General features: G+C 42.9%; 1 long non-coding RNA gene across 1 annotated transcript; it reads left to right on the forward strand.

Annotated features, from left to right (window-relative positions):
* Nucleotides 1-1,621: 1,621 nt before the first annotated feature.
* Nucleotides 1,622-19,639, forward strand: LOC309720432. Its single transcript, XR_014280485.1, has 3 exons — nucleotides 1,622-1,781; nucleotides 2,063-2,129; nucleotides 2,297-19,639. It is a non-coding gene; the product is annotated as an uncharacterized lncRNA (long non-coding RNA).
* The last annotated feature ends 260 nt before the right edge of the window (nucleotides 19,640-19,899 follow it).

Below are 19,899 nucleotides of genomic sequence, written 5' to 3' on the forward strand. Positions count from 1 at the left end.
CACACACACACACACACACACACACACAGAGTTTTGAAAAGGCAATCTGCACATGAGTGTTCACTTTCCCTCCTTCCATATCTCTAAGCTATCAACTCATACACAAAAGCACACATTTTCTGCACACAATTATGCAGCAATTTCTCTTTTCCACCCTCTCCTACCTCCCTCTAACACGCACACACACACACACACACACACACACACACACACACACACACACACACACACAGGTATCACCTTAATTATAATTCGAGGCTCGGTTGTTGCACAGAGGAGGGCTGTGACTGCTGAATGGTCGGGAACAAAAAAAGAAAGAAAGAAATGAGGCATTCATGGAAACACACACATGTGCACACACACACACACACACACACACACACACACACACACACACACACACACACACTCAACATGTTTACAGTAGCAAAACTGTACAGTAAGCCTCTCGCAGGCTAAAGATAGTTCTGCTGAATTGCCTCTCTGCGTTACTGGCAGAATCATTTGGAATTTGTTTTCTGCTTCTTTGTGCTGCAGCTCAGGCGGTGCTCACCCCCGCACGGCTGAATCATTTGGTCTGTTCCGTCTCTCCATTACAATTTATTAGCTGCTCTTTCACGTCACAACTTTGCAATCTTTCCCCAACTAGTAGCCAACAGCGCAGACGCCAAGCAAATAACAAACCAAATCCTGGTGATGGTCTAAGACATGTGAGAAATCATCCTTTAGCATAAATCAGAGCTGAAATCCTGCTTTCAAGTTTCACATGAGCCATAGATGCTGCCAGTAATGTTCAAATTATGAGTTATTGATTGTGTTTCCTCTTCATGTAGTCGACCATATGACTTAAATGCCAGCAGACTTCACCCACTATTTTATATTTCTACTAGTGCTGTCAATAGATTAAAAAAATTAACTAATTGATCTCACAATTTTCTTTAATTAATCACGATTAATCGCAATTACTTGATCAATAGCCTGGTTGCAATTACATTTTTTCAACTTTATATTTAAGCTAGTAACAGACATTTATGCAATATAATGAAGTAAATGCAGAATAAACAGAAAGAATGTTAAATACTTAAATTCAAAGAGAATTTGAATAGTTTTCTTCAGTCTTTTAACACAGATTCTCTCCTGTGAGATACAACTTTTAAAAAAACCTATATACTATTGGGTTAGTATACACCAATACATAATATTTATTAGTGCTGTCAAACAATTAAAATGTTTAATTAGATGCATCACTTTACTGTTACTGTGGATTAATTTTGATTAATCACGATTAAATATCATTCATTTTTATTATTTTTTTAGCTTTAGATCCTCCTGCGCCGATCGGTGTATCGGGCAACAAGAGAACACCATTGAACTCGGGTCAATCGCGGAGTAATCTAACTCGTTACTGAAAATTACTAATTATTAATTACTATTTGTAACCCTGGAGAGTTACTAAGGGTTTTGGTGTGTTATGAGTGATGTTAGTATTTTGAGTTCACTGTTAGGTTTTATTAAGTTAAATTATTTTGTTGAGAATTAATAAAATAGAAGATGTCTATAATGTCCTGATGGTCCTTGAAGTATACAGGGGGAAGTACCGCCTCCTGCCGTTCACTGCGTATCAGCTACGGATATCAGGAGAGAGGGAGAGGAAGAAAAGTCAGTTTTTTCCAAGTGGAAAGCGTGGTTGCTTTTATTCAGTCAGATTGTACGGTGGAAATAAACTATCTGGAAATTGTCGTTAACCAGAAAGGAGTTTGTAACTGCTTGGATTCTTCTGGGTGAGTTAATTTGTTGTGAACAAGAATATTGTGAGTTTAAGCTACTAACGACGACATGCTAGCGGCTATAGCGGCTATTGCTAATAGCCATGTGGCTGTACATGTATGATTGTAAGGATTAAACTGTATGTTAGAGTTTGTTAGCTTCCTATGACGATGCATGTAGAGATTGTAAGCTATATGTATGCTGTAGATGTTGATATGTTCCTATATCAATCCTTAATTGTGTTCATTGTGAGGTGAATACAGTTTAAAGAAAATGGGGTTATGTTTCTTTGTAGTTGTGCTACAACGCTTCACCATCGCCATTTTGAAGCTCTAGGAGAGCCCATTTTATTGGTTACTTTGGTAAGAAGTTATCATTGTCTATGTTTTGGAATATTCTGTCGTTCTTTCTGTATACTGGAAAGGTAAAATGCAAATTTGTTAGTATGTATGAACGAAACATAAGAAATAATATATGTATAAATGACTAAATATAGATTTTTGAATGTTATTCTGACTGTGTTATACAGGTCAGGTTTTTTTACTTGGGAGTAAAGTTCAGTTATGATCCAGTCCAAAGATGGCGAGCCACCCCTCCAGGATCCTTGAGATGATTGTTTTAAGAAGAGAACTAAATTCTTTGGACGAACCGTGAACTGTACAAACTCTACTTAAGTGGTAGGACAGATTTGCACTTCATTCCTCCTTTGCACATCCTGCAAGGAGAATCCTCATTGCTGGACTCACACTTAAGGGTGTCGGCTGACACGAGAGAGAGACTGAGTCAAATCCCCCGGGGTTGTGTGTGTTTTGTTTATTATTTTCCGTGACTTGGGCCCAATTTTTCCTTTCATGTACTGTTATTGTCTTCAATGTATGTATGCGAGATTCTTTAATTGCGAATACAAATTGATCAAACCAAGTTCTCAGAGCGTTTCATTAGTCATCCACTCTGCTCCAGTAGTCGAACCTCAGCTATTGGCCCAACACACAGGTAACCATTTAAATCTGTATCCCAAGTGTTGAAAGGGGTGTTACAGAAAATTGGCGAGCCAGCCAGGAGCAGGTGGCAGACTATTGATGCTTTGTTTTCATTTTTTTTCTCCTTTTTGGGCAAAAATTCTTATCTTCAGTCATTTTAACAGTAATTTGCCAAATTGGTGACATGGAAATAGTGACACGTGAGCTGGTAAAAATCCCTAACTCTGTCATGGTTGAAGGGTTAACCTGGACTGAGGTGGACAATGAAGTACAGAGCTATCTAGAGACTCATGGTTCTATTAACCGTGTCCTGCGTATAGATGAACCGAACTCAGAGTTCCATAACAATGCAATTGTTGAATTCACTTTTGGTACCGCGCTGCAAACGCTTGCTCCTTTGTTGCCATTTAAATACAAAAGCCCCACACGGCCTGATGTGACTTTCCACGTGTGTGCACTTGCTAGTGTCTATACACCTGTGGTTAGCCATAGTGCTACTGAGAGTTACATGTCTGAGTTGCAAAACATTACTAAGTTAACAGGGAAGTCATTTCAATTTCTTTTGCAAGATGAACTAACTAAGTTGAGCTCTACAGTTGCAGCCACAGTAGAAAATGCCCCTGTGGACAGGAGTCATCATGAGGGAAGTCAGGCACCTAATTTCAGCTCGGCATCATTACCGCAAGGTGCAATGCAATCTAGAACTGCTCCTGATACCACTATTCAGGGTGCTGCACTACGCTCAGCTCCAGAGATACAAAACTTGACCAAAGAGCAACATCCGAGAATACCACCAGTGACGGTGAGTTCATGCACAAATCTAAGCCCCAGTGATCTCAACCCACCTGAGATACAAAAGGTCGCTGTGGAGCATATTGTGCGAAATGAGGAGGCACCGCCACACCATTATGCTGCCTCACGCCTTCGAGTCTTTTCAGGCCGATTGCCGCGGCCAAATAATGAAACGGATTATGAGACCTGGTGCTCTAGTGTGGAACTTCTTTTAACAGACCCAGCATTGTCTGATTTAAGTCGCTCCAGGAAGATTGTTGACAGCTTGTTGCCCCCTGCTTCAGATTTCATTAGGCATCTTGATTCACAAGCTTTACCTTCTGCATATTTGCAGCTTCTTGACTCAGCTTATGGTGCTGTGGAGGATGGAGATGAGCTGTTTGCTAAGTTTATGGGTACTCTGCAGAATGCTGGTGAGAAACCATCAAACTACCTTCACAGACTCCAAGTTGTGCTTAACACCGCTACAAGGAGAGGAGGGGCCTCTGCTGATGAGTTTGATAAGCAGTTGTTGAAGCAGTTTTGTAGAGGCTGCTGGGATGACTCCTTAATAGCAGAGGTCCAGCTTGAACAAAAAATTAAAAACCCTCCTTATTTTGCTGAATTATTGCTCCTGTTGCGTACTGAGGAAGACAAGCATGCTAACAAGGCAGTACGTATGAAAAAGCACCTTGGTACTTCCAGACAACAGCCAGCCCCACCCAAACAGCATGTTTGGTCCCAACTGCAAACTGCCTGTGTTTGCTCTGAGTCTAAGGCTGTAGCAGAAACCAATCTCCTGAAGAAACAAGTTATTGAGTTACAGGCTCAAATGGCTCAGTTAACCCCCCACAGGAAAAGCAGGGGTAAGAAAGCAAACTCAAATGCAAAGGCAACTGTGCAGACCAATCCTGCTCCTGACCAGCCCTTGGCAGTGCCTGTTCCAGAACACCAGCCACCTCCCAGGCCACGCCCGTGGTACTGCTTTCGGTGTGGAGAGGATGGCCATGTAGCCTTGAGATGCAGTAATGAGGCCAACCCCGTGCTAGTAGCAGCAAAAAGGAAGCAATTTCAAAGAAAACGGGAGGAGTGGGAGACACAGAATGGCTCTGTGGACCCACACCATTTAAACTGACAGCAACTCCTGTTATGGGACAGACAGGAGTTCAGTCTAACACTAGTCCCTCTACCTCCAAGCAAAAAGGCAAAAGACAGCCAAAAGGTCAGCCATGTGGGCTGCCACAGAGGTTAGTTGGAAGAAAATGCACTGCTGAAGTGTGTGTTGCAGAGCAAAGAGTAAACTGTCTTTTAGACTCTGGATCTCAAGTTACAACGATCCCATTGTCCTTCTATGAAAGCAACCTGAAGGACCAAGAAATTAAATCATTAGATGATTTGTTGGAGGTTGAAGGAGCTAATGGACAGCAAGTTCCATATTTTGGCTATGTGGAAATAGATATCACTTTTCCCAAAGAGTTTGTAGGAGAGGAGATTGAGATTCCTACTTTGGCCCTTGTGGTTCCAAACATGAGAGAAAATGTCCAAGAGCAAATTCTCATTGGCACCAATACACTAGATGTGTTGTACTCAAGTGTTGCTACTCACATGTATGAATGTGGCCTACCTGTCCAGTATGGCTATCGAGCAGTCCTCAAAGCCTTGGAGCTTAGGCACAGACAGCAACCAAATGGCAAGCTGGGCCAAGTAAAACTGTCTGGGGGGAAATCTGAGCCGATTCCTGCTGGACGGACTGTTGCTTTAGAAGGGGTAGCCCTTGTTGGGAGCTCACACTGCCTGTTGTGGCCATTTTTGTTGAATGTTTATAAAATGCAATTTGAATTCATTTTGTTTTTTCTTTAAAGGTGTAAGAATATTCTGACCTGGTTTTGTTATGTAAATTTGTAATAAATTTTATTGGAGAAGCTTTTGGAAAGTGATTGGTTTATTAGGTTATGGACCCTCCCATTAATCAAGAGATTAAGAGCACCCTGGATGGGTGTGGTAAAGAGCTTTTGTTTTTTGTTTGCCAAATGTCAGATGGGAAGACGGGAGGGTTAGAAAATGATTTTTTGACCACTTTTGAAGTTGTTAAAGCAAATTAAGTTAACTTTCGTTTAATTTTAAGTTTTAAGAAGTTATTTGGTTGATTTTTGTTTATAATTTTGCACGAAATAAATCACATATGATTTTTAAACAATGGAGTCAGAAGTACGTTCTAAAACAAACCTCCCGTTGCCACCTACGGCCTTTTCTTGGACTTTTTTGGTGTTTGGAAAGTAAAAGGCCGCGACATTTAAGTCAAAAAATCATTTTGACTCGCTTGGATGTCAACTTGGAAGATGGAAAAGCTTGCAAGATTGGACTTGGAAGACTGGATCTTCGCAGAATGGACTGAAAAAATGACGCAAAGTTCGTGAGTAAATGCGAAACTTTGTTTGGATCAACCGAGATGCTGAGCTGCAACTTGAAATATTTGTATTAAACAATTATCTTTTGGACCTTGTGAAACGAATTTTCTGGTTAAAATGGAGGAACAAGAAAGAGAGCTTTTTAATTTAATTAAAAAACGCAGAGCGAAGCTTGGCGTTCTGACAAGAAAACGAAATGACATTAATGCTCTCATTGATGCTGGAGAATCAAAAGCCTCCATAGATGAACACATGAGAACATTTAATGATTATTTGGGAGAGTTTATGGACTTACAGACTTCAGTTCAAAAATTGCTGAACGATGATGAAAAAGAAACGGATCACAGCGATTGGTATGAACCTAAGCTGATCAGTTTTAAAGACTTTCTGCATGAAATCGACACTTGGATAAATGCAGACCCTGATCCACAAAAGGGTGAAGTTGCAGCCTCTAATGTTGAATCAAAGGTAGCATCTCATGACAGTGACATTGCGCCGCATGATAATGTCTCACAAGTAGCGCAAGAAGCGAGCAACATGATTTCTGAACGAGTTGCTAAACCTGGCAGCAAGGGCTCTAGTAAAGCGCCCAGTAATGTTACTGCAGCCTTAAGTTTAAGGAGTAAAAGCTCGCGTGCGGCTTCAATTGCGCTGATGGAAGCGGAAGTGGAAAGAGCCGCTTTAAAAGCGGAGGTGGACGCACTGCAAGAAAAACATGCGCTCGAACTGGAAGAAGTTCAATTAAAAGCAAGAAAAGAAGCATTGGCTCTAAGAACTAAGTTGGTTAAGGCTGATGCAAAAAGGCAAATTCTCACCTCTGCTCAGGATCGGCAGAGCCTTGCATCCAGGGCTGAGGTTGAATCAGAAGGCGGGATTACAGCGCCTTCTGGAACATCTACTGAGTTCATACCTGCTGCTACAGCTCGAAAGGCTCCAAGAACAAAGAAAGCCCCTTTAGTTCATTCTCCTTTGCCAATGCCCCTAGAGACACATGCACCTGCTAAGGTCAAACCAGAAGGGGAAAGCCCAAGGCCAATCTCTTCACAGGTTGATGTTCACAGCAGTGCCCTAATAGAGATTATGACAAAGCAAAATGAAATTACTCAGATGCTTGTAAACCAACAGAGGTTGTCACTGCTTCCAGCTATAGACATTCCTGTTTTTGGTGGTGATCCTTTGCGTTTTAGATCCTTTCTTAAGGCTTTTGAACAAGGAATCGAGACTAAAACTGATAATATGCAGGATAGGCTTTATTATTTAGAACAGTTTACTACAGGACAGCCCAGAATTTTAGTGAGAAGTTGTATGCACATGAGTCCACAGACAGCTTATGTTGAGGCAAAAAGGCAGCTTGAGTGGAACTTTGGCAACAGAGCAAAGATAACGTCTGCATTTATAGACAAGGCTCTTAACTGGTCAGTTTTAAAGTCTGATGATGCTTCAGCATTACGTGCTTACACATTCTTTCTAAGAAGCTGCTTCAACACAATGGATGAAGCTGGGTTTCTTGATGAGCTGGAAAATTCAACCAATATGAGGATTCTTGTTTCAAAGTTGCCTTTTAGACTTCGTGATAAATGGCGACTAATAATCGTTGATATAACAGAAAAGTGCGACCGCAGAGCAGGATTTAAAGATCTTCTTGATTTTCTTGAAAAGCAAACAAGAGCTGCATTAGATCCTGTTTTTGGAGAGAGTCAAAACACAAAAGAAAAGATGGCTTCAAAACCATCAAAGACACCGCTTAAAACTAAAAGCAGTAGCTTTGCTACTTCTGTTGCTGTAATTTCAGAACAGAACAATGACAAACCGGAATGGATTCAGATAAACCATGAAGATAAAGGGTTAGATCAAACTCGGTGCTTGTTTTGTGACCAAACTCATTTTTTGGACGTATGTGACTCATTCAAACTAAAAGCCAACAAAGAAAAGGTGACATTCCTTAAGAGTAAAGGTTTATGCTTTGGTTGCTTAAAGAGAGGCCACATGAGTAAAGCTTGTCCACATCGTTTGACGTGCCACACCTGTAACAAAAATCACCCTACTGTTCTCCACATAGACTCAAAAGAACGGCAGTGGCAAGCAGCTAAAGCTGAATGTAAAGAATCATCAGTCTCAAATGCTCTTGTTTCTTTGAACTTTGGTAGCCATACTGGGGCCGGGTCTAATGAATGTGCCTTGTCAGTTGTTCCAGTAAAAGTGAAGTTGGAAAATGGGACGAAGGTTGTGGAGACGTACGCCTTTCTTGATCCCGGCAGCTCTGCAACTTTTTTGCACTGAGGCGTTGATGATGCAGTTAAATGCATCTGGAAAGAAAGTGGAAATCATGTTAAAGACTATGGGTCAGGAAAGGCCAGTAAGTAGCTATAAACTTTTTGGTATGGAAGTAGCTGCTTTGAAACAGAATGAGTATTTGAGGTTGCCTGATGTGTACACTCAAAAGGTTATTCCTGTCACTAAAGAAAATATCCCTAAAGAAGAAAACTTAAGAAAATGGCCTTACTTAAAGGATGTTGAGTTGACACCGATAAATGCTGGCATTGGGCTGCTTATTGGTGTAAATTCTCCCAAAGCGCTGGAACCTTGGAGAATCATTAACAGTGAGGGTAATGGACCCTATGCTGTGCTGACTCGTCTTGGTTGGGTTGTCAATGGGCCACTCAATCAGGGTAGTGAAAAGGATGAGCATGATGCTAGTTTTGTCCAGGTAAACCGCATTTCTATAAGTAGTTTAGAGGAAATGCTGGTTAAGCAGTATAATCAAGATTTTGTGGAGAACCAGTGTAATGAGCGTGCAGAAATGTCTGTAGAAGATAAACAGTTCATGAACATAATGTCAGAGTCAGCTGTACTTAAGGATGGCCATTATTACTTGAAATTACCCTTTCGTAAACCTGAAGTAAGAATGCCAAACAACAAGCAGGTGGCTCAGCAGAGGGCGCAATATCTGCTAAAACGGTTTCAGAAGGATCAGTTATTCTTTCAAGAATACAAAGAATTCATGCACAATGTTAGTATGGAGGGGCATTCAGAAATCATACCACAAGAACAGTTGAAGAATGAGGAAGGAAAGGTGTGGTATATACCTCATCATGGGGTCTACCACCCCCGCAAGAAAACACTGCGCGTTGTGTATGATTGTGCTTCAACATTTTCTGGAACATCACTGAACAAAGAGCTATTACAAGGCCCAGATCTGACTAGCACTTTATTAGGTGTGCTGATTCGCTTTCAGCATGGTCCAATAGCGCTTATGACAGACATTAAAGGGATGTTTCATCAGGTCAGAGTAGCTGAGGAACACGTAAACTTTTTACGTTTTCTCTGGTGGCCCGATGGTGACATCACAAAACAGCTGGTGGAACATAGAATGCTAGTCCACATTTTTGGTGCAGTATCCTCCCCCAGCTGTGCCACCTATGCACTACTAAAGACTGCTGATGACAACCAACATCTGTACCCAGAGGAGGTTATACATACAATCAGGCATAGTTTTTATGTAGATGACTGTCTTAAATCTACTCAGTCTGTTGAGCAGGCCATCTCACTTTATCAGCATCTTACTGAAGTGTGTGCCAAGGGGGGATTTAAGCTCAATAAGTGGGTATGTAGTGATCGCTCTGTCCTCTGTCAGATCCCGGAGGAAAATAGAGCCACAGGTGTAAAGATGCTGGACCTTAGTCAGGATCAGCTACCCACAGAAAGAGCTCTCGGTGTGCAATGGGATATTGAACGTGATGTTTTCACATTCAGTATTGTGAACAAGAACAAACCACTTACAAGACGTGGTATTCTGTCCAATGTCAGCTCCATTTATGACCCTTTGGGTTTCTTAGCTCCAGTCATTCTGCCTGCAAAACAAATTCTGCAACATCTATGTAAACTGAGGTTTGGCTGGGATGAGACTATACCAGCAGAAATAGCACAAACTTGGCAAAAAATGGGTTGAGGATTTAGTTCTTCTTAACAAGTTTAGTATTAGTAGATGTGTCACACCCAAAGGATTTGGGGAGATAAAAAATGCACAGCTGCATCACTTTTGTGATGCCAGTGAAACTGGGTATGGTGCTGTATCATATCTTAGGCTATCTAATAGCAAGCAGGAAGTGTGTGTTTCCTTTATTATTGGTAAAGCAAGGGTGGCGCCGTTAAAACAAGTCACCATCCCACGTCTTGAGCTGGCTGCTGCAGTTTTAGCTGTGCGCTTGGACAAAATGCTATCAGTTGAACTCAATCTTAATCTGAGTGAGTCAGTCTTTTGGTCTGACAGCACAACTGTGCTACAGTACATTGCAAACACAACCACACGGTTCAAAACATATGTAGCTAATAGAGTTTCCACCATTCATGCTTTGACAAAAGTTGAGCAGTGGAGGTACATCAGTTCAAAGCTGAATCCAGCTGATGCAGCCTCTCGAGGAATGACAGTTGGCTGTTTCCTGAAATCTTCCACCTGGATCAATGGTCCAGAATTTCTCAGTAAACCTGTTGTTCACTGGCCTGTAGGCATGAATTGTGTATCTGTCCATTTGGAAGCTGACCCAGAAGTAAAAGTGTTGTGTGCAGCTGTGCTGAAAGAAGATGTGTGTCCCACTACTAAGCTGCTGTGGTACTTCTCCAGCTGGACAAAAGTAAAAAGGTGTGTGGCATGGATCCTAAAAGTAAAAGAGACTTAAACTGCAAACAAGGAAAAGACAGAAGTTGCTGGGCACGCACTGTGGAAGTCAAATATGTGTTAAGCAAGATGATAAATGGAACACTCTGCTCAAAACTGAGGATTTGTCCAAGGCTGAGGAAGCTATAGTGAGCTTTGTGCAGAGAAAACGTTTTGCTGATGAAATGACTGCCCTAAACTCTGGCACTGTAAGGAAGTCAAGTCATCTGTATAAGCTTGATCCTGTAGTTGCTAATGGTGTCTTGAGAGTGGGTGCTGAGCAAAGCGGATTTACCTGAGGAAACAAAACATCCTGCAATTTTGCCAAAAGAAAGCCATGTTTCAAAGCTTATTCTTCAGCATATTCACGAAAAGATTGGTCACAGAGGAAGAAATCACATGCTTTCAACACTTCGCCGTCAGTACTGGATTCCTCATGCTATGTGTTTGGAAAGTAAAAGGCCGCGACACTGCCTAAGAAAGGGCGAGCACATTGGCAGTGATAGTCAAAAATGAAACCGCCCATGATGTAACGATCACACCAAAAACAGTGATCGCTGAACTCAGTGCTGTTCAACAAATAGTAGCACATAAGTCTGACACAAATGTACCTGACTCTGTCAAAGACAAGAACAATTCTAGTCCAGATTTACAGTTTGACTTTGGAGATTCTCCTTTGTCAGCTGACTGGAAGGAAAGAGTACCACAAACATTGAAGTCAATGCCAGAAGTGTTTGCTCACCATGACCTCGACTTTGGTCATGTAGGTCAGGTCAAGCATCACATCAGACTTCACGACCAGACTCCTTTTAAGCAAAGAGCCCGGCCAATACACCCACAGGATGTTGATGCTGTGAGAAAACATTTAAGGGAGCTGTTGGATGCAGGTGTGATTCGCGAATCTGAGTCTCCTTTTGCGTCCCCTATTGTGGTGGTCCGGAAGCGTGTTGACTCCATCCGTCTCTGCATCGATTACCGCAAATTGAACTCAGACAATCAAGGACGCCTATGCCCTTCCCAATCTTGAAGAGGCTTTTTCAGCTCTCATAGGCTCAAAGTGGTTTTCGGTTTTAGACTTGAAATCCAGCTACTACCAAATTGAAATGGAGGAGGCCGATAAGGAGAAGACAGCGTTCGTGTGTCCCTTGGGATTTTCTGAATTTAATAGAATGCCGCAAGGAGTCACAAATGCCCCCAGCACCTTCCAGCGCTGCATGGAGCGTTGCATGGGTGATCTGAACCTGAAAGAGGTGTTAGTTTTTATTGATGACCTTATTATTTTTTCAGACACAGTTGAAGAGCACGAGAGGCGCCTTCTGCATGTTCTGAATCGCCTGAAGGAATATGGTCTCAAACTTTCACCAGAGAAGTGTAAGTTCTTTCAGTCTTCTGTCCGATATCTAGGCCATATTGTTTCCCAGAACAGAGTTGAGACTGATCCAGAGAAAACTAGTGCCCTGAAAACCTGGCCAAAGCCATCTAACCTAAAAGAACTGAGGTCCTTCCTTGGGTTCAGCGGTTACTATCGCAGGTTTATTCAGGATTTCTCCAGGATCGTGAAGCCGCTGAATGAGCTAACAGCCGGATATCCTCCAACCTGCAAGAACAAGGAAAGAAAGGCCAATGTCAAGTACCGCAATCCTAAAGAACCATTTGGTGAGCGCTAGACTGCTTCTTGTCAACAGGCTTTTGACACCATAATCGAGAGGCTCACTTCAGCACCTGTCTTGGGTTTTGCTAATCCTAAACTTCCCTACCTGCTCCACACAGATGCGAGTACGACTGGGTTAGGTGCAGCCTTTTACCAAGAGCAAGATGGTGAGCTTAAGGCTATAGCATTTGCAAGCAGAGGGTTGTCTAGAAGTGAAGCTAAGTATCCAGCACATAAGTTGGAGTTCCTAGCCCTTAAGTGGGCTGTCACAGAAAAGTTTAGTGACTACCTTTATGGGGCTAGTTTCACTGTGGTCACCGATAGCAACCCCCTTACATACATTCTAACCTCTGCCAAGCTTGACGCGACTAGTCATAGATGGCTGTCTGCTCTCTCCACCTACTCATTCAAGCTGCAGTATAGGGCTGAAAAACAGAATGTGGATGCAGATGCATTATCGCGAAGGCCACATGGTGGACTTATAGATGATCATATCTCAGTGAAAGAGAAGGAAAGGATCTGTAAGTTCACTGCCAACCACCTCTCAGAAACGGAAACCTCAGAGGTCATTCAGCCAGAGGTGATCAAACCTATCTCTGAGCGGCATGACATCTATTTTGCTGGTGAAGGTTCTAAGTGCTCTGATCACTCAGTTGCTTTGGTTGAGTCCAAAGCACTCAGTCCTGAAGCCCTACCACCTTGCTTCCAAGGGAATGACAGTCATGGGCTGCCAGTTATCCCCTTTTTCTCATTTGCTGAAATCTCAGAGAAACAGCAAGCAGACGCAAGCATCAGAGAAATAATTACTCAATTGGAAAGTGGTGAGACACCTCCACCTCAAGTGAGAAAGGAGCTCCCTGAGTATGGGCTCTTGTTGAGAGAATGGAACCGGCTAGAGCTCAAAATGGAGTCTTGTTTCGCAAGAGACAGGGAGTGATGGGAGTGACTCATCAACTTGTCTTACCAAGAGAACTGAGAGATATGGTACTTGAAAGTCTACACGACGACATGGGCCATCTTGGTGTTGAATGCACCCTTGATCTAGTGAGAGCTAGATTTTATTGGCCTAAAATGTCCTCAGTGGTTGAAGAAAAGATTAAGACTTGTGATCGCTGCGTAAAAAGAAAAACGCCCCCAGAGAGAGCAGCCCCAATGGTTTCAATAGCGACCACCAGACCATTGGAATTAGTCTGCATGGACTTTCTGAGTGTGGAACCAGATCAAAGTAATACCAAGGACATATTAGTAATAACGGATCATTTTACTAAGTATGCCCTTGCAATACCAATGCCAAACCAAAAGGCGACTACCGTGTCTGTGGGAACATTTTATATCACATTATGGGTTCCCCGAAAAACTCCATAGTGATCAGGGGCCCGACTTTGAGTCCCGTACCATTAAGGAGCTGTGTGAAATGGCAGGAATCCGGAAGACACGGACAACCCCGTACCATTCAAGGGGTAACCCTGTGGAGCGTTTTAACAGAACGCTGCTGCAGATGCTAGGCACTCTAAATAATAAGGACAAGTCCCGTTGGAGGGACTATGTTAAGCCTCTTGTGCATGCATACAACTGCACAAAGCATGAAGCCACAGGGTTTGCACCTAATGAGCTTATGTTCGGGAGACAACCAAGACTCCCTGTGGACTTAGCTTTCGGGCTTCCTGTTGATCCTCTGCCATTGTCTCATTCACAGTATGTGCAAGGCCTGAAGAACCGCCTGAAAGAGAGCGTAACAAAACTAGGTTCGACCAGAGAGTTACAGGGTCTAGCCTTGAACCAGGGGATCGAGTGCTAGTTCGAAATGTGAGACTGAGGGGAAAGCACAAGCTAGCAGACAAATGGGAGGCAGATGTGTATGTAGTTGTGTCACATGCTAATGACCTTCCCATGTATACAGTGCGTCCTGAGGCTGGAAATGGTCCTTTGCGCACTTTACACAGGGACCTCCTGTTGCCCTGTGGGTTTCTGCCCGTAAGTGCTCCTGAAACCCCAGTACCGCCAACAGTGCGAAGGCCAAGAACCCATCAAAACCCAGGTTATGTAAACGAATGCTTTGATGATGTCATGTCAGATGAAGAAGTGTATCCTTCAAGGGTTGTACTTTTGGATCCAGCTACCTCCACCCTAATGCCCAAGGTTGACCACGTGTCATCCGACATTCCACCAGAGCAGCACGTTACTGACAATGTGATCCCTCTTAGCAGAGTGGTGGTTCCCGGAGCAGTTTCAGATGAAATTGAGGTGGAAATTCCCATAGAAGCAGGGGAGGAGCCCCTGCCACAAGCTCATCTCAGGTCAGCTTTCTTGACCTTGAAGAGCCAGGAAGAACTGGAGGTGTTGAAAGTGAATCTTCTGGGAAGATTGGTGAGATTTCAGTGCCCCTCATTTCACCTGTTGGGGAATCTCAGCTGCTTGACATTGAAGGTACACAAGATGTTCCTGAAACTGATGACATAGCTAATTTAACCCACATAAAAGAGCCATCAGAGGGGTATCCCAAGTGTTGAAAGGGGTGTGACATATTTCTATCGTCACAACGCAGTTACTGTTACTAACAAGAAAATGCGGTGCGGTCGCCTTACTATTTTTCAACAAACAGACGGTTGAAGCTGTGTTCAGCTTACCACATCTTATATCAGTTGCACGGACGTAGCGGTCTACGTAAGTAATCTGCGTGCTACAGCTTTCAGCAGCTGCGCGCTCCCGCGGACAGCAATCACTTTCTGGCCGACGATCACTTTTTGGCACAACACCTGAAGCTAAGGGTGTCATGGTCCTGGGCCGTGTTGGCCCAGTATTCTTAGTTCTCTTGTATTTTTGTATTCAGTTCCCTGTTTAGGTTCTGTTTCCTGAGTTGCCCTGTTATGTTGTTCCCTGTGTGCTTTCCCTTTGTGACTCTCACCCCCTGTGTGCCCCTCTATGTATTCATGAGCCCTTGTCCCCTTTCGTGTTTTATTCCATGTTTTCCCCAGCCTGTTATGTCTGTGTTCTCACCGTGCTCTCTCCTCCTGTCTGAACCTCTGTGTACTTCCTGTTTGACTCTGCCCGTCTCCCGTCAGTGTTATGTTCACCCCGCCCTGTCTCGTTATGGTTATCTGTGTCAGCTGTGTTCCCCGTGTGTTCCCACTTTCCTCGTTAACCCTCTGTGTATTTCTGTCTGCGTCTCCCTCTGTTCGGCGTCGCGTTCTCCCTCATTGCTGTGTGGATTCCCTGTGTCTCCCTACGAGTGTTAGTTTATTGATTCCCAGTTTAGTTGAGTTCTGTATTTCCTATGTTCTGCCTGTCAGCAATAAAGCTGCTTTTGAGTTCATCCCCGTGTTTGTGAATCTTGCGATTGGGTCCTCCTCCCGCCTGCCACACAGCCGATCCATGACAAAGGGGGCAAAACAATCGCATGATTGCTGTTGTTTGGCTGAGGAAGAATAAAGTAGTTGTGGTAAGCCAATCACACGACCGCTTGAAGGAGCCAAATTAACAAGGTGATATATACCAGTTTTTAAATTGTGTTGATAGGCCACGTATGTTAAACAATATATATGCGATGTTTTTTCCTGAATCGTTTCATCACGTTTGTCTAAGGACAGCACTAGCAAGCACTAGGGCTGGGCCATATTATACCGTTCACGGTAATACCGGTATAATGTTAGGCAACGATAGGAAAATGACATATCGCGATAGAATATGAGTAAAACGCGCATGCGCAGTGCCTTTGTTTTCATACACACATGGCCGATTGTTGAGTGAAACAGATGAACCAGAATTGGTTTGTAAAAATGGTGCAACTTCAGTGATGTGGAACTGGTTTGGTGTTTGTCCGTCAGATACACGACAAAGCACATTTTTTTGCAGAACATGCAAGCGGCCGTCATTATTGTCGGACTAAGATGCTCTTAAATCTGGGAGTAATCTGGGTCCTAAACTCCGTATCATTCAGGTCAAACGAACACTGCAGCATCAATGAGAGTTAAAAACTGTCTAAATTCTTTCATCTTTGATAAAACGATCAGCATTGCTGCTTTACCAGGTGTAACTATGAAGTTTAACTTCCAGGCATCCATGAAAACAAAATGTATTACATTTAACGGAGTTAGAAGCTAGCAGGAAGCTAGCGGAAGTTAGCTCGCTAGTTTCGCTAGTTACCTAAGCATGATATTGCATGTTCTAACTGAGAGATTTCTGAAAAAAATCAAACGTACAGCTCTGCTATCACTTCCAACATAAATGAAGACAGGAAACTAAACAGCAGTGACGTTTGTAGGGTTACTGAAGTTGGGCTAGCTGGTATATAATTATGTGCTACGTGATCGCTAGCGACACAGCTATGTTAGCATAACATAAACAGTGAAGCTGGAGGACGAACACTAACACGTTTCCACTTATAAAAGTTAACGTTAAGGTTCCTCATGGTTAGAGACAAATGCAATCGCATGGCAGGATGCTGTAAAAGGACCAATCTTCAGTCAGGAGAACAACTGAGATAATCCATCCACAATACGAGGTTAGTCATTAATATACTGCAACAACATGGGAATAGAGCAGCTGCCAGAGAATTCAACATTAATGAATCAATGGTACAGAAGTGGAGGAAGCAAGAAGAATGAGTTTAATAAAGTTTGATTTATCTGACTGCTTTGTTTCGCTTAATGTGCCTTATAATCCTGTGCACCTTATGGTCCGAAAAATACGTACTGCACACTGCAGTTTAATGTTGCAAAGCACCTCTTTTTAACTTCAGTGGATATTATACATGGTTATGCTCAGGATATGTCAGCCCATTTCTACTGGAAATGCCTTTTGGTTAAACTTTCAGCAAGGAATTTGCATTTGCACTGTTACATTTTTATAAAGCTTTAATGTACATAAAAACCAGCTTCTTGTTTAAGTGAAAATAAATGGAAGGTTGTCTTTTTGCGCTAGTAATGTTGTGGAGTTGTATTTTGTCTCGCATCAATTATATCGTAAGTTATATCGTTATCGCAAATTTTCAAATATATATCGTGATAAATATTTTTGGCCATATCGCCCTGCTCTAGCAAGCACTCTCTGCGTATGACCAAAAAAATGTAGGAAGAGGGGGAAGTTTTAGGAGTGACGGTGAGAGAGAGAGAGAGAGAGAATGAAAGAGCAGAAAAAGAGAGAGGGCGAGTTTTGAAAAGTGAGAGATTTGTGACATTTAGCGTGTTTGGAGTGTGTAGCTAATGTGTTGTGTTGTGTGTCAGAACATTGAGGCAACTACTGTCTTCAGGTAGAAAACAGGAGGGATACACCTCCTGCTGTCAGACCTGCAGGTATCAGGCTGTGATGTTCTCCTTTATAGTGGACAGAAATTTTTGGAGTGGCACAAATAATTTGTGTGGCATCTTATTGAATGCAGAAAACCTGATTGTTATGTAAATAGTTTGAAATAGTTTTTTTTTTTTTAAAAAGGGGGGTAAAAGGTAATGGCAAATAACTTTGTTGTTTGCAAACTCCATATGATTTTAAAATTGACAATTTATATTTGCATTTAAAGTTATGAAATATGATTCATTAATGTTTGTGGTTGCTACAGTAAAAATATAACTTTTTCTACTCGGATTTTATGTTTTCTTTCTGATTTTAGATCAATTGTGTTAATACAGTATGTCAAAATGAAAACATAACTGTAAATTTAGACACGTGAGGTTGTGCTGAAAAGGATGATACCAAACAAGGCAAAGTAAATAGTTTTTAAAGGTGAAATGTAGAGGTAAAATCAAAAGTTAAAAAATGGCCAATTATACTTTTTAAGTAATTAATCTGAATCTTGTAACTCAGTTACTAACACAGTTACTTTTTTGAAGAAGTAACTAGTAACTATAAATAATTACTTTTTCAAAGTAACTTGTCCAACACTGTTCCTCAGCCAAAGTCTTGTGTTGCATGATGGGAGTTCTTTTCCTCCTTGGTCCCTTGGCACTGATTGGTTGAGGTCTGTCCCTTGTGAATTAGTCGGAGGGGTGTTCATCAGGCTGCTCTCACTCCCCTCTCTCTGTCTACCAAGGGTGACCAGTCCCCCATGATGGGATCAGTCATAGTTGAGGCTGTGTTTTTGGATGTGGCACATGTTGCAGGTGGGGCATGAACCTGTGGATGTTGCTCTGGTTCACTGGTTGTGTCCTCCTGCTCAGCTGATCTGGTGCCTGGCATCAAGTCTGCTAGTTTGGCTATGATGACGGCTTGGGTCTGGTCCAGTGACTCGGGCTGGAGACGGCGGCCCAGATTCCTTTTGGCCCAGGATGATGCTATCCCAAAGGGAACCAAAAAAGTTCAGTCCTGTCTGGGAGGACAGGACTGAAGAATATAGAGGGCTTCATTCTCTATATTCTGAGTATAGTGTTCACGGAGCATTAATATGGCTGTGTGTCTTGTGTCTTCATATTGGGGATAGCTGGCTTGATAACCGTTGCTAAATTTTGGGCCATTTTGCTCAAAGAAGGAGGATAATCTTCTTGTCAGACATTTTTCAGATGATGCACTGATTTAATCAGTCTATGAATGATGCGAACTTTAGCAGAAAAGTCTGGATCATCTGACTGTATTTTGTGCTTTGGAGGTCTTGTCTGTTCACTCCGAATGGGTTTTACATACTGTTTTTCTCGGCCTTACCTTCATTCAAATCTCCAATCCCGCCAGGGCCATTCTCCATACCGGGCAGTATAGCAGTCAGCAACTGGCGGTTCTTCACTGCAGTTCCATTGCCGCAGTTGGAAAAACTCTCTCTCACCTTCATCTCTTTGTAGGTTCTCCGCCCATCCCAGGACGAGTAGCTGTTTCAGCCAGATGGTTTCCATCTGTATGTTCTAGCCATCCATTCGCGGTCTCTGTTACGGCCTCTCCTTCACTCCACCACGGTCCATGGCTCGTCCTCGGACCACGCGGGCATGTTTGAGGTCCAGCCTTTAGCCTTAGCTTAGCCTTGTAAGCACTATTACCGTTGCTAATTAATGCTAAGGGGCTCTATGCTAGCGGATCACACATACTACTTTTTCATGTGATAAATGATCACTTTTAATTGTAGTCCACTCAATTAATTACAAAAACACTGACATGCAAGCCAAACATGAAACGTTTCAGTTTGTAATCAAACCTTCATCAGGCTGGCTTGCTTGGAAACAAGAAAGTCCAATGATTGCAGATGACTGCAGTCTGTGTGCAAGAGGTGTGGACTCATTGGCGACCCCTATGAGAAGAACAACTAGGGAACAGTTCACCCTGCTGGATAGGGTTACCGGGGTGAGGTCCTGGAGCCAGGCCTGGGCAAGGTGCCTGAGGGTGAGCGTCTGGTGGCCAGGCCTTAGTCCACTGGGCCCAGCTGGTCCCAGCCCAAAAGGGGGACATGGGCCTGTCTTCCTTCAGGCCCGCCATGCGCAGGAGGCACCATAGGGGTCGGGTGCCTCCTGTGACCTGGGTGGTGGCTAGGAGTGGAGGTCCTGGCGGACCGATCTCTGGCTACCAAGACTGGCAATTGGGACATGCAATGTCACCTCTCTGGTGGGGAAGGAGCCTGAATTAGTGTTTTTTTTGTTTTTTTTGTTTTTTTTTGCCTGTCCCGTTTGGCTCTTTTGCCATCAGAATTGTTGTCTAAAGGCAAAGAAAGATACCCAACGGATTTACTTTACCAAATTGACCATCCCAGCCTTGCCG

Source organism: Aulonocara stuartgranti (assembly GCF_965226115.1).
Source record: "Aulonocara stuartgranti genome assembly, chromosome: 2".
NCBI classification, from domain to species: Eukaryota; Metazoa; Chordata; class Actinopteri; order Cichliformes; family Cichlidae; genus Aulonocara; species Aulonocara stuartgranti.